Here is a 424-nt window from a genome sequence, read left to right as displayed (position 1 = left end):
ACCTAGTTTACTGCTGGAGTCCGCATCTTAAGGGCTCTTACTTAGGTTGCCTTTGTCTGCCGTCATCTGCCACTACAGGCGCTCTTAGGACCTCTGCGATCCCTCAAGGGAGGGCAGAAGGAGAGGCGGCCCGAGCCTTGGCTGGGCGGGTCCTGGCCGGACCCAGCTGTGTCCTACTGTGGATGCCAGGCCCAGCTGGGGTGGTTTAACCCATCTCTTCTTCTGGGCTGAGCTGGTGATGCCTTTCAGGGCTGCAGGAGGCTGTAGGTGACCCGTGCACTGGCCTCTTCTGAAGAAATTTCCAGGAATTGTTTGAACTTTCTTTTTCCTGCGTTTGCTTGCTGACTTTGGAGTCTACCCCCCTCCTCCCGTGTAAGATGTAAGTCTGCTGCAAGCAGTAATTATAAACTAAGGCAAAATACAG

The sequence above is a fragment of the Fukomys damarensis genome, unplaced genomic scaffold (genome assembly GCF_012274545.1).
Source record: "Fukomys damarensis isolate Sample0158 unplaced genomic scaffold, DMR_v1.0_HiC HiC_scaffold_38, whole genome shotgun sequence".
Classification (NCBI taxonomy): domain Eukaryota; kingdom Metazoa; phylum Chordata; class Mammalia; order Rodentia; family Bathyergidae; genus Fukomys; species Fukomys damarensis.
Note: the sequence above shows the minus strand (reverse complement) of the source record.